Source organism: Pleurodeles waltl, chromosome 1_1 (assembly GCF_031143425.1).
Source record: "Pleurodeles waltl isolate 20211129_DDA chromosome 1_1, aPleWal1.hap1.20221129, whole genome shotgun sequence".
Classification (NCBI taxonomy): Eukaryota; Metazoa; Chordata; class Amphibia; order Caudata; family Salamandridae; genus Pleurodeles; species Pleurodeles waltl.
Window position 1 is genome coordinate 655,963,337 of NC_090436.1, and position 14,436 is coordinate 655,977,772.

Below are 14,436 nucleotides of genomic sequence, written 5' to 3' on the forward strand. Positions count from 1 at the left end.
TCTGCAGACTTTGCGCACAGTGAAGGTGTCTGGGTGGGGAAGGAGGGCTGTGGGTTTCCCTAGGCCAGGGCGAGTTCCGTAGGCTAGGCCCCTCTGTAATGCAGGCCATGTGGCACCCCACCCCACCTCTGTAGAGTGCCAAGTACAGGTATACATGCCTCTGTGTCATCTATGTGTACAGATGTCGACCATAGCCATGTAGGATATATCCCAGGAATTGCATCTGTAGAGCCCAACAGCGCGGCATAGTGCAGGGGGCTTCTGTGTCTGTATTGTCTGCCAACGGTAGCAGTAAGCCATGCACTCAACCTGTCTTTCTTCTTGCGTCCCCCCCCTTTTTGTGGTCTCCCTGTTCTTGTGTGCATTAGCATCGTCAGGCAGAGGTACACTGGCACCGGAGCACGAGGGAGCTGCATCTCACATGGCTCTGGAGGCCCACACTACGGACTCAGAATACACCAGTGGGACGGAGGGCGAGGGGAGCTTCACGGCGGTCACAGGATCAGCAACCAGCGACACGGACTCGTCCTCCAATGGGAGCTCCCTTGTGGTGGCGGCAAAATCTGTGTCCCCCACTTCTACAGGTACAGCCGCCACCCCCCCTACCAGCACCGCCCTCCCAGCAGCCACTCAGCATGTGCCCCGTGCCCGCTCACCCAGGAGGGTTGGCATCACCTTCGCCCCAGGCACCTCAGCCCCTGCCCCTGTCACCTCTGCTGCCCTCAGTGAGGAGGCCATTGACCTCCTCAGGTCACTCACTGTTGGGCAGTCCACCATTTTGAATGCCATCCAGGGTGTAGAATGCATTCCTGGAGGGCATTCATTCTGGTCAGGCTGCCCTTCATCGAACCCTGCAAACTCTGGCCTCAGCACTGATGGCAGCCATTGTCCCTGTCTCTAGCCTCCCCCCTCCAACTTCCTCCACCCAGACCCAATCCCCTGTACCTCAGCTTATCCCAAGCACACCTACAGACCAGCATGCACACACCTCAACAGACAAGGGAAGCTCTGGCAAACATAAGCACCACACATCCCACAAGCACTCACGCAAGCATCTCACACATATAGACACAGCAACATCCACTGCCTCCACTGTGTCCCCCTCTTCGTCGTCTCCCTCCTCCCTCCCAGTGTTGTTTACACTCTCACCTGCATGCACTACCACTACAGCCACTACGTCCCGCACCAGCACACCCACCACCACACCGCGCTCACGTGCACCCACCACCCCCACTACCATTTACACGTCCCCTGTGTCCTCTCCCAGTGTGTCTGTGACGCCCCCTCCCAAGATACACAAACACAGGCACACACCCACCCAACAGCCATCCACCTCACGACAGCCTCCAGCGCATGCACCTTCATCCAAAGTCACCAAACGTACACCTCCTACAACCACTACCTCTTCCTCCACTCCCTAACCCCCTCCAGATACCCGTCACAGTGTTCCTAAGAATCTCTTCCTGACCAAGCTTGACCTGTTTCCCACCCCCCCTCCAAATCATAGGTCCCGTTCTAGCACCTCAGCCAAAAAATCTCCGGGACCAGTGGTGGCTTTTGTTACAGGTATGTGGAGTGCACCAGCCACCAGGACAGCCAGTGTGACACGGAGCCACAGCAGAGCCAGTCCCCCCGTGAAGCCCCAGAAGTTGGACAGTGCCCGGCGGGAGAGGGGGAAGACTCCAGCCAGCAAAGCCGCTCACAAGGGTCCCGGGGGGAGTGTCGACTCAGCTGTGACTCCTCCCAAGGTGGGAAAGGGCAGAAGAAATCTCCAAAGTCTGGGAGGAGCAGCACGGCGGAGAAGACCGCCATCATCCCCGCTGCCCAGGAGGCCACCGCCAGACCGATCGTCACTGGCCAGGAGGCCACCGCCAGAGTAAATGCCCAGGAGGGCAGCCCGATCGTCACTGGCCAGGAGGCCACCGCCAGAGTCAGTTCCCAGGAGGGCAGCCCGATCGTCACTGGCCAGGAGGCCACCGCCAGAGTCAGTTCCCAGGAGGGCAGCCCGATTGTCACTGGCCAGGAGGCCACCGCCAGAGTCAGTGCCCAGGAGGGCAGCCCTATCATCCGTCACTCGCCAGGAGGCCACCGCCAGCCACAGCCCAGCTGCCCAGGAGGGCCCCGGCAGCCACAACCCAGCTGCCCTATGATGGACCGCCAGCCCCAGGCCAGCTGGGCAAAGAAGGACCACCAGGGCAAGCTCTGCTGAACAAGGCAAGCACCACTGAACAGGGCAAAGAACACCATGGCAAGCACCGCTGAACAGGGCAAGCACAGCTGAACAGGTCAGAAACTGCAAATTCAAGCACTACTGAACAGGGCTAGCACCGCCATGGCAAGCACCGCTGAACAGGGCAAAGACCGCCAACGCAAGCACCGCTGGCCCATTTGCGGCAGGGGCAGTGATGCAACTGAGACCGTCACGGGGTGAGTGATGCACTCTGGGCACCAGTCCCCCTCCAGAACGAGTAGAGACATGCATCCACTCCACATGTCCTTCACAGGATGAAGCACTCTGGGCACCAGTCTCCCTCCAGAACCAGTGGAGACATGCATCCACTCCATCTGTCCTTCACAGGATGAAGCACTCTGGGCACCAGTCCCCCTCCAGAACCAGTGGAGACATGCATCCACTCCATCTGTATTTCACAGGGTGAAGCACTCTGGGCACCAGTCCCCCTCCAGAACCTGTGGAGACTGTTATCCACTTGAGAGACTGTGGCGTTGCACTCCCCAGGATAGTACAGTGGGCAAACCACCCACTGTAGAGACTTGAGAGACTGTGGCTTTGCACTCCCCAGGATGGTAAAGTAGGCAACCACCCACTGTAGAGACTTGAGAGACTGTGGCTTTGCACTCCACAGGATTGTGTAGAGACTTGAGAGACTGTGGCTTTGCACTCCCCAGGATGGTACAGTGGCCAAACCACCCACTGTAGAGACTTGAGAGGCTGTGGCTTTGCACTCCCCAGGATGGTACAGTGGGCAAACCACCCACTGTAGAGACTTGAGAGACTGTGGCTTTGCACTCCCCAGGATATGGCAGTGGGCAATCCACCCACTTGTGAGACTTGAGAGACTGTGTCTTTGCACTCCCCAGGATGGTACAGTGGGCAAACCACCCACTGTAGAGACTTGAGAGACTGTGGCTTTGCACTCCCCAGGATATGGCAGTGGGCAACCCACCCACTTGTGAGACTTGAGAGAGTGTGGCTTTGCACTCCCCAGGATACATCAATGGGCATGGAGCCCCCTTGTGGATCTGGCGTGGTGCACTGATCCAGCTGAGGTGCCGCCCCTTCCCTTCCCCCTGAGGTGCCTGTTGTGTTTCTATCTGATGCCCCAGCAGTGTTCTCTCCGTTTTGATCAGGTATCTGGTGTGGGCCTCGCCCATGCATTTTGGGCCCAGTGGTCCACGGACAATGAATGGTGCATTACCTGCACTACTAATCGTGATGTATATTTTGTTTAATATGTATATATATATATATGTATATATTTGCTTACTGTATTTTGATATATTACAATGGTTCCACTCATTTCCTTTTGTCTTTGCATTCTTCCGGAGGGGTTGGGGGTTGTTACTGTAATGTTTGGATATGCATTGGTGTGTGTTTTGTAGTGGGTGAGGGTCGGGGTGGGGGTTGGGATGTTGGTTGTGTGTGTCCCTGTCTTTTGCCTCCCCCTCCCCTATGTCATAGGAGCAGAAAGACTAGTGCAGGAAGAATATGGAGTTCCGGCTCCATGGTGTCGTCGTTCCTCGTGGAGTGTGTAGGGGTGAGCGTTTTCCCTTTGAAATGGCTGTTTCCGCTGTGTTTTTATCCGCGGTGAATCCGCCCCGGAAAAGGTGGTGGATTGGTAGGTTGTGATACTGTGGGCGGTACATTGTCTTCCGCCTGTCTGTTGGCGGTGACTTCCGCGCTGTTTGTCTGTACTGCCATGGCGGTCGGAGTGTTAAAGTGGCTGTCTTTGTTGGCGGTTTCCGCCACGGTCATAATTCAAATTTTTTTACCACCGGCCTGTTGGCGGTCTTACCGCCGCTTTAACACCGTCTGCCAGGGTTGTAATGACCCCCATTGTCTAATTTATGAGGGGCAGCATAGGCATGCTCGGTATGGTTGTAAGGGTGGTAAGAAATGTTCCTTACTGGTTTAGGTGTATTTTTTATTACTAGTACAGAAATGCCACTTCTAGAAAGTGAGCATTTCTCTGTGCTTATGACTCGGGTGTTTTGCAACTTGACTCCAATCCATGTCTGGGCAGAGTGACAATTGGGCTTTGTGCATATTTTTCAGACAGCCTGTACACAGGGAGGGTGGAGGTGTCACAGATGTGCATTTACATACTGAATAGTCTTCCTGGGATGAGAGAAGGGAGAAGCAGGAACACCTGCATTTTTAAACGCTGCGCCCTGGACTCACACTATAGAGTTGTTTACCCCCCACTGATGTTTGGAGCCTGTGCTGGAGGAGAGAAGGGGGCACTCCCAGAACCAGTTGTAACTGATTGAAACCCCCTCTCCTTCTCATTGTAAAACACACTGTAAGCTGAGTATAAGTACAGGGGAATTTTCCCCACAATTGAGACATGAAGAGTTAAGTAGACTTACTTGAAACTGGACACAGAATGCTGCTGAATGGACTCACCAGGACCCACCTTGGACTGCTGCTGCTGTGCTGACCTGTGACCTGCCTGGTCACTACGGGGAACTGCCACCATCTGCATACCTTGTGCTGGCCTGTTGCTGGGCCTGCTAGCCCTGTGCTCCCCCCCTTTTCTTGTCCCCAGGAGCAGGGTGCTGTGGCCCCTGACACCTGCAATTGACAACAGCATGAAGACTTTAACAGCTGGGCCCCTCCTAGAGCCCAGGGAAGCGCTCTTGTTTAGAAAGAAGATATCGCCTTGTGACCACTTTTTCCTTAGTGCTAGCGCTTCAGAGAGCAAGTTATGGCATCTTGAGGGCCCCTTCATTATCTTGCGCCGCGCTTTGGGAAGCGCTGGTGCCTATTTTTAAGGTTCACTATTGCCCCGCGCTGGGAAGCGCTCATCTGGGTTGTTAATCACCGACACGGCCCAGTGCGCTCTGGATTGTGCCCCCGGGGCACTGGAGCAGTTCGAGAAGTGCCCGAGGCACCAACAGGCTCCTGTTTGTGAGCCTCGTCACCGCGGCAGCCAGGGGAGAAGGGCTCAAGACGGGCTTGTGCACTGCATCATGTGCACCAGATAGAGCGGGTGGGATGCCTCACTGGAGGCCCCCGCTCCACCAGGCCCCAGCGACATCTAGGAGCTCGGGTGGAGAAGGGGTCCTCAACGGAGGCTCTCCGCCCCTGCCCCATTTTTGCACCACACGAGGACCGCGGGCGGGTGAAAGCCTCATTGGAGAGGCCCCTGCACCGCAGGTCTCTCAGTTCCCCCTTTGTGGACGGGGGTTGCAATCTGCTTTCCCTCCCCTCCCTTGTCGAGGGCCCATAGCGGCCCGGGAGGGAACACAATGAATCACGGGCCCAAGGAGGGGCCCCGATCGAAGAACCGGCGAGGGAGCAGACCGCCCCCCTCCCACATGATCAACACAGGGCCCTCGTTTGGTGCAAGGAGCGCCGAGGACCCCCCTACCTGTCCACATCACGGCGCTAGAGGTCCCTTGGCATAATAAACCAGGTACTTTTCAAAGAGCTCATAAGGCTTCTAATGTTCGTAGTGCATGTATTTCTTTACTGTGATTCCTGACTACTGCTTATGTTGCAGAATCCTGAGTACTTACGTGTTCTAATGTGACTACTGCTTATTCTTTCAGAGTGTAAGTAAGTTGTGTAACGTTCTGACAACTGCTAAGGAAGCAGGATATTTCTGACATGAAATGTTTGGTCTAATTATGTTTTGTGCGATAAAGTTTATTTTTACATAGCTCAGTGTTGTGTTTACTTTGTGGTGTACACATTGAATCACGTGTGTTGTGTGTGTTGTGCAAACGCTCTACACTTTGCCTCCGGGTTAAGCCTGAGTGCTCATGCCAAGCTACCAAGGGGGTGAGCAGGGGCTATCTTCGACGTGTAACTCCTGTGCCCTGACTAGAGTGGGTGGGTTCTGCCTGGCTTAGGTGCATACCCTAGCCAACCAGAAGCCCCATTTCTAACACTCAACATATCCTAGGTTCAGAGATTGATACTATTGTAACTTCCGATCATGCCCTATTCTGTTACTCCCAAAGTTAATCACTGGTGCTCAAAAATAGCTTTCTTTTAACAGACACTGCTTTAATTAAAAACTTTCAAGAATTTATACATGAATATTTTTTATTGAATGATACACCTGAACTCTTGTTTCACACAATATGGAATGTTTTTAAAGTCACTTCAAGGGATTTTATTTTAACATATGTTTCTAACAAAAAGAAATCTAATAATAAAAAATCACTTTACATTATTAAACATATTAAATCCCTAAAACAAAAGAATGTCCGAATGAATTAGTTAACGCTAAATTACAATTCAATAAATTCTCTACAGATAATGCTGCCTCATTTCTCCTTAAATCAAGTGCCAAATATTATGGTGGACAAGACAAAGCGGGCAAACTTCTAGCAAATTATTCAAAAATTAAACAGGATAGAACCAAAATTGAAATGATTTTACGTGATGATCATACCCCAGTCACTAATAATAAAGAGATTTTGAATGAATTTTCTGACTACTAATACAAACTTTATACCCCAGAAAAGTATCCATGTAATTTGAATATCATTATATACTTAAACTCTATAAAACAGGAATTTGCTTTAAGTATTGATTTTTCCCCTCTAGGTGCTGATATTCCTTTCAAAGATATTCAGGGAACAATTCGTTCTATTAAAACAAATAAAGCCCCCGGACCAGATGGTTTCCTATGGAGTTTTATTTATCTTTCTCACAATTGTTGATCCCCAAATTACCCAAACTCTTCACATCTTTTACAACATTTAACAAAGCTGCTGGCTCTTTTCAAGATTATTTGATTTGCCTCATTACAAAAGAAGGTAAAGATGTTAAATTATGTAAAAATTACCAAGCACTATCCCTAGTTAATACTGATTACAAAATATTTGCTACAATTCTTGCAATTATGCTAGAATCTTTCCTTACCATTCGGGTTTTATCAAAGGTAGAAAAAAAGTTTGATTGCATCCATTGGGATTATCTTTTTGTTACTCTTTCTTGGTTCCGTTTTGGCCAAAAATGTATCAAACTAGTGTCCATTTTATATAGCTCTACTAAAGCATCAGTTTTTGTAAATGGTATTACCTCTTCATTCTTTTCTCTGCACCCTTCTCTGACCCTCGTCTGACTCCTCTGTGAAGAGAAAAGGATGTCCCTTGTCTCCTTTGCTTTTATCTTGGCACTTGAACCCTTTTTCTCTTTTATCCTTTTATCTTCTATTAGTCAGAATACTAATATACAAGGATTCAATTATAGAGAGTTGCATATCTAATGTTCAGCATATGCTGATGATATATTATTATAGTTATCTTCCCCTGAAATTTCCTTAAATCTTTTTTAGATATGGTCTCACATTTTGCACAATGTTCAGGTTATAAGCTTAAACCTGATAAATGGAGATTCTTCTACTTAATAAATGGTGTTTTAAACATGAATTTACATCTTCAAATTTTCTTTGGAATCCTGTAAAACTTAAATATCTAGGCTTCTGGTTTACAAATTCTTTGAAAGATTCTGTTTCTATTAATTGTGGTGCTCTGTTGTCCACTCTTAAGAATCTAACAACAAGATGAAACCCTTTTTTTCTCTCATTGTGGGGTAGACTAGATTCTATTAAAATGATGTTTGTTCCTGTAATAATTTTCTATCTCTCTAATATTCCTATTAATATTTCTCCTTCCGTCTATTAAGAAAATCAATTCTATTTTAATCTCCTTTTCATGGAATAATAGGAAGCCTCAGATGTCTCTTAAAAAGCTACAACAACCGAAACAAGTCAATTTTCCAAATTTTCAACTTTATCAAACTGCCTTTTTCTAAAACATTCAATCCATTTGTATCATGAAGATGCTTTATACCAAAAACCCTTAAGGCTTGAGTTAGGATTATCTTTTATTCATCAGTTTTCATTCATCAAATTTATTTCTCTCAACCAGCATTCAGCCAATATATCATTACCAGTTCTTAAAATTGCTTGTAAGATATTACATCCTATATTTACTTCTAGATTTTCCAATTTTGATCAGTTTCTTAATTTGCCAATATGGTACAACAATGTTATCAAGAGTTTTATGGAAGTCATGGCATGAAAAGGGCTCAGTATGGGTGCCTCAATTATTACATAATCACTCATTACTTTCGTTTACGCAAGCCAAAACGTTATTTAATTTTCCTTCATATTTTCAAAACAAATATCTTAACCACAGCTGTCATACAATTGTTTAACTCTCTATTGTCTGTAACCTCCCAAGCACCTACACCTTCCCCTGTATTACAAATCTTACCAACGTTTCCCTCTGCCTCAAGAATTTACTCTCTTCTCAATTATGTAGCTGAACCAAGACAGAAGACATTAGTGAAATTACAATGGGAAGATGACTTACGAATCTCATTTCCTATTCCTTTATTGAATAGGATATGGACTAAAATTCGCAAAACATCTAGTGCGGCTAACACTACTCAAACATTATTTTTTCTATATAATACATTACTACTTACACCATATATTTTAAATAAGACAAATTCTTCTATAATGTCAACATGTTGGACATGTCAAGCCTCTAATGCAACCCTAAAACATGCTATTTGAATGTCCACATACATATCAGTTTTGGCTTCAGTATGATCTCAAATTAATCTAATTTTTCATAACTCCATACCATTTTCATTTACAAATGTATTTATGGGTAGTCTTTCTGATATTTGGATAAATTGTGAAATGACTGTGCAAATTGTGGATTTATTAATTGCTGTAGCTTTTCAGCAAATAACAACAAATTGGAAAAATGCTCTTGATATTCATTTTCAGGGATGGTGGTATGGTGTTTGTTAAAACCATAGATTAGACACCAATTTTGTTACTCCACTGTCTTTAGCTAATAAAAGACAGGTTTGTTGGTTACCTATAACTAATATGCTAAATTATTCTGCATTAAGAACTAATTTGCATCAACCCATTTCTGACGAAGTGTTAGAACTCCCTTGAATCTCCTTTATTACCCATCTCAATGCTAATTGTTGAATTAGTTTTCATTATAGTTTAATGTACAAGGCTGATATAGTTTTATATTACAAGGTATTCTTATTCATAGTTTATTTTATTTCTTATAATATTTGTAACAATTTATTTGTGTGATCCTATGTTCTACTCAACTGTTTAACATCAATGTTCTTATTAATTTAAACAGAATATTTGAATATTTTTAATAAAATTCTTGAAATGTAAATAGCTCAAAGATATTTGGACATCAATAGTTTCATCTTTCATGTGCAAACACCTTCATTTACAAGTGCAAACTCTAATTTTGTATTCTTAAAATGTGTATTTAGATACATAAATATATATTTGCTGAATTGTTATATTACAACCGTATGGTGTAATGTTACATTGGAGCACATCTGTTGTATTGGATGAGTGGGAGAACACCCAAAAACATTCATGTTTTTGGACATTCACTAACTCTTGGTATACATCATCAAAATTAGTTGGGATGCATAGAAAAGGATTTCTCCAAGAGGAAATATAATATCCTGATGGATTGAAAAACAAACATCTGTTAGGAAGTGCAATTACCCTTTATTAGCACGCTTGCAAGAGGAAATGTACACATGTACACATGTGAAAATTATGTTGCATGCAAGTTACTTCACAGTTACAAAGCATTTCAGAACTACTCCTGGGAATGTCAAAAGCACTTTAAAATTATCTCTGTATTCCAAAAAAGCTTTACATTTTTCCAAAGATAGGAGTTAGCCTCCATGTTTTTTTAAAGAATCGGGTCCATAGTGTACAGCACAAGTGTAATGGTCTGCGTATAACTTTAATATTTTGAACACTCTTAGTCGCTCTAAGTGGCAGCAGGCACTTATAATATAAAAAAATATATATGTAAGCAAGGGGGAGGAGTAATGGTTAAACAGATGATTAGTGCAGCCAGAATACCAAACCCAGTGTCAGATATGGTTCTAATAGATCTGAAGAATACATACTGAATCCAGGGCCACATGTATAGAATTTAAGGATTGTGGGTTCCTAATTGCAATTATTTGTAAATTGCAATTTCCTAATGTACAAAAGTTTACAAGTTAGTGATAGTGGTTCCTAAAGGAGCTGCAAAAGACCTACCTCATGAATATTAATGATGTAGTCACCAGAAGGATGGTGACCTGTTGGAGTCAGCAGACCACCATGAGGCATCTGTTTAAGAAATCAACCTTTTTTTAATGCAGCCTGTTTTCCTTTAACAAAAATGGGGTGCATTTAAAAAAATAAAATGAAATGTTTAAGTTTCATTTTTAAAGAGTAGGCCTTGGACCACTGCCTGCTCTAAAAATGATTTATTTTAACATCAACAAAGGAGAATGGGTCCAGTGGGGACCCCTTCCCATTTGCGAATGATTACCACCACGCTTGCAGTGTGGGTAAAAGTTGAAAGTTTTGCGTAATTTGGTCACAAAACATTCATGCATACCACTGTGAATAGGTATTAGGAAGAGATGCCCTAAACATGACCCTTCCAAATACAGATCCTCAATTTGGCTTTTGTACATTTTAAGAAAAAGGTTTTGTACCTACAGCTCTTAGTCTTCGGGGATCATGCCATCATCTTGCACACGTGAAAAAGGCAGGTGTAAATTCTACTCTTGGCCCCTTTGCTATGTGAAAAATGAGCGTAGCGCTGTTCACAAAAAGGAACTCAATGTCACTGTTTGGGTAGCACTATCACAGCACGCTCAGCCACTAAAGCACTTGTGCATAAAAGCAGAGGTTGTGCAATTGAAGATGTCAGCTCCCCAGGGCTAGGCGAGGCTCTGAGGCACAGAGTGATGGTAATGTGTAATTGAGAGTAGTAATGCGGCAGGGCAATCCTCGTAAGAATAGACAAACAGGAAGGCTGGATGGGACCAACATTATAGAGAGAGGCATGCATTACAGGGAAGTTCAAAATTTGTCCTGCCGTCCTTCTTTGCACAAGAACACCTACCTGAAATAATGTGAAGCTGAACTTCATTCCTTGGAGAAGGAAGATCAACTGTCTGTAAAAGAGCCAGAAGGCAGGTGTCAGCAAAGCAGATGGATATTCCCTGGTAAGAAGAAATGTGTCAGCAGCAATAAACAAAAGTAGAGATTCTTTTGTGCAAACTATTTGTTGAGTCAGTAGTCAATGACAGAAATCTTAGGCTGGAAATTTAGGTCAAGAAGTGTCTGATTTATTTAATCAGATACACTAATTCAGCAGAGCTTCATTAAACAAGTACTAAATCACAAGTTCAATTCAGTAATTATTGATGTTCAGTTTGTCAGCAGGTATCAAAGTTTCTGTCTTCATCTGGCACAGTGGTGGTGTCTGAATATCAGTAATTTCACTTGAGCAGAAATCTGGCATTACCTCGTCATCTATCTTCCTCATCTCAGTACTTACCAAGAGATGTGGTTTGTCTTATTAGGCAGACAGGAGTTACCTATCTTAGCCATGAACTAAACTTGAAAACAAATACTGATAACCAGTCCCTAACGTAGACAACTCCTCCTACCTAAAGGCCTAAAGAGAGACTCCACCTACCATAATTCCTGGTTGTTTCTGTTACATCCAACTGGATGCCTACTTTTCCTTCGTAAAGCATAGTTTTTTTCTTTTTTTATATAGTATCACCTTTCACATTCCTTGTACCATTGACAATGGGTCCTGGTTCAGTTAAAGAACCCCATCCACTAGTCTGGTAGTAAAATGCAGATGTAATTGCAGAGCAGTGGGTACCTCAAGCACCTAGGTCATAGTGTCACTGCACTGTTGCACTATTTCCATCTATTACTCTGCCCGATACTGCCCCTGTATCTTTGTCCTAGCCAGCATAGCTAGGGCATAGATAGCAGGAGGTAGGAGAGTCTAGTCAGAGAGGGTATGTGGGTTTATTCAAGTTAATAGCAGTCCTCTTTACATCCCCCATGCTCCTGAGCCTTACCATTTCCTACAACTCATGTCCAGTAGTTGGATGTTTTTCATACACTTATTCATAGTTTCTAGGACTACTGGTGGAAAGGTGAGGGTCTTGGGCACCATGCTCCAGTGGGATGCAGCTTGTGGGGAATGGAGGGCGTACTCTTGCCTCTGGCTGGAGGATCTATCTTTCTCTTTCCCATACAGCGGGTGTCTTGCTCCCTACCCCACGATCACCTATGCTGCTGTGTGGCTGTCAGGTGCTGTGGACCCGAGAGGAGGGCAGATGTATCTGGACATTCATCAAGACCTACCTTAGCAGGTGGCCACCTATGTCCATGTTGTCATACGCATTTTTTACAGTCCTGGGCTTTCATATCACAGCCAAAAGTGCTTATATTAAATTGATGAAATTGCTACACTTACTATAAATGGTTTATGGGTTAAAACCTGAGGACTTGGGTCAGCATCTGGGATTGTACGGATGTGAGTGGTCATCCTGAGCCTCCCTGCTGCAGTCCTGTACAACTTGCATGACACATGTCAATCTATTTTCCTTCCTCTCCACTCAGGATATGTGATATGTGAAAAATGGTACAAGGCTGTGGATACAATTGATCCTATACATTCTCTCTGGCATGCAGTCAACACTCTTTCAATTTTCAAATTGAAATGCCAAATCAGATGTTCTCATGCCTAAAGAATGCAACTCTCTTAACAAAAAATTAAAAACAAGAGATAGACATTCTGGGTCTTGTACTTTGTATAGGGAAGCTGCGAATTTGGTTCTTTCATGATGTTTTGATGACAGATGCATGATACCATGACTTAGCATGGGGTCAAAGCAATAAATTAGTTTACTTCTTGAAACGTGGGTTTGCAAGAATGTGTGTATCAGGTGGTTTTGCACATTGTCATGTGGTGGTTTGGGCACAAGGCAACTTGTACTGATCATTGCAAAATATATACTTCTCATCCAATCCTTGCCTGCTAACATGGTTTGATACTTTAAACATTTGGGGAGCCAAGAGAGAGCACACCAAATGTTTAAATCGGCATCTTTCAGCAGTGCACATCGGTGGGCTGGGTACAGGGCCTGGCCTGCCTTTATGCACTGCACCTCACAAATTGCTGGTGGGCAACTACGGCCAAGGCCTTTGTCCAGGCACTGTGCCCAACCTATACCAGCCAGCCCACCCCTGCTAAGCCTGCACAAACGACTGTAGCCAGATCCTGCACCAACCCCAACCTACATATATTCCTCTTGTTGGTTGCATAATTTTGAATGCTAGGTGCAGTGATTTCATCAGTGATGTCAGTGATGATGCAATAGCTGATATCTTTAAGTATTTCATTTGTGATGTCATTAATGTCATCTGTGAGGTGATACACAGGACAAAGGGTACCACAAGTTTTGGTTTGTGCTGCAAATCATAATTGGCAAATTTCAGTTTAGTGCTTTGCCACATATGAGCCAGAAACACAAATCACTTTCTATCTTTGTTTTTTCAGTACATTTCATATTTTTGTTAATTATTAACTTAATTATCAACCACTGACTGTGCACGGTCTTTGGCCATGTGTAGAAGAGCTTGCCTTCATGACCAGACTGGAGGCTAGGCCCTGTAACTAATCAGGTGCAATCAGTCAACGCCAGCTGCACATGGCATATGGCAGTGTGCAGCAGGGATTGGACAGCAGGTGTGGGTTGCGTACGGTCTCTGTGCACAACTCGCCATGGGCAACCAACTAGTGTAACTTACAGGTGCTAGCGCAGGTGTTTTAATAAGAATTATTAATGAGTGTTTATGTATTTGAATAATGGGTTTATGTATAAAATAAAATAATGTAGGAAATAATGCATGGATTTGAAAATGTGACCTTTAAGAATGGCCACCAATGTTCACAAAGTGTACTAATTAATGATGAATACTTATGAAATATTGAAAATGTGCTAGATTACTGCAGTAATTTGTCATATAAAGGGTCATGAAGTATGCTCTAGCTGTATTAATTGTAGGCCTTAACTTAGCAAGTGTCTTGGCCTGGTTTGCCAGGCCTAATGCAGAAGCTGTATTTCTTAGCACTTAATAAAAATGCTGACAGAGTGAATTAAACTGTGAAATGTCCGTTGCCTTGTTAAAAATGCTTAACAGAAGCCATTCGCGAGAACCCAACTGTAAGGAGATGATGTCCCCGCTAGTGTAATGTGTGTGAGAATGACTTTGCAGGACGAAAACAATGAAGATACTGACTGGAGCTGAAGATGCAACAATATTGTTACCTGATGACCCAGATGATGAGAAA